The sequence below is a fragment of the Volvox carteri genome (genome assembly GCF_000143455.1).
Source record: "Volvox carteri f. nagariensis unplaced genomic scaffold VOLCAscaffold_26, whole genome shotgun sequence".
NCBI classification, from domain to species: Eukaryota; Viridiplantae; Chlorophyta; class Chlorophyceae; order Chlamydomonadales; family Volvocaceae; genus Volvox; species Volvox carteri.
The window spans coordinates 1,081,705-1,082,537 of record NW_003307569.1 but is presented as its reverse complement, the minus strand read 5'-3'; the positions used below and the strand labels follow the sequence as shown (position 1 = coordinate 1,082,537).

Genomic DNA, 833 nt, shown 5'->3' with positions numbered 1-833 from the left:
CGGGTGTCGGGAAGCTCGTGCGGCTTCTCCTGGGGGGCAGGGGGTGGGGGGTGTTTTGGGGGGTTTGGGGGAGAACGAAGAGGAAGAAGAAAAGAAGCAAGGGAGGAAACACTTCCGTAAGGAAAAGGATGGTAAAGAAGGAGAGGGCTAAGAAAGAAAAAGCAGAGGAGGTAGGGGAGGAGAAAAAGACGAACAGGAGGTGAGGGAGGAATCATGTGCAGAAGTCAAGGACTTGGGGGGGGGGAAGAAAGGAAGATGGAAAGAGGCGATGGAAGTGATGAAAGGCGGGAGGAGGACCACCACCTTCTTCCCCGTCTCTTCCCCGGCAGTAGCTTTCCTCTCTTCCCCAACCCAACCCAACACACACACATACACACACACACGGGGGAGGAGAGAGGAGCTAGCGGACCTGCGGCTCTCGGCTGCTTAGGAGAGGGGACAGAGGCCCCCCTCGCACCCCTCTCTCCCGTCCGCGGGAGAGAGCTTAGGCGGTCTTTCCGTTGGGGCTGGGCAGCAGCCCCTGGCCAGTGTCAGGCCCGGTCAGATACTTGTAACCCACCCACACACCCACACACACACACCCACACACGCACGCACGCACGCAGATACACACGCACACTCACACGCACCTTTATGTGCAGCGCCAGGCCTGTGAAGATGCTGCCCAGGGGAATGACCCTCTCCCACGCGTCTCGCAGGCTGGTCAGGAAAGCCTGTATGTGTATGTGTATGTATGTAGGCATGCATGTATGTGTGAAGGGGAAAGGAGGGGAGAGGGAGGGTGTATAATATTTCTTAAATGTGTGGTAGCAACCATGTACCGACATCTGAAG

The 833-nt window shown here is 57.3% G+C and overlaps 1 protein-coding gene across 1 annotated transcript in view; it reads right to left on the bottom strand.

Annotated features, from left to right (window-relative positions):
* Positions 1 to 833, bottom strand: part of VOLCADRAFT_92519 (uncharacterized protein) — a gene marked incomplete at both ends in the record, with an annotated part of 8,668 nt that overhangs the window by 5,435 nt on the left and 2,400 nt on the right. The gene's annotated exons all lie outside the window — the stretch shown is intronic.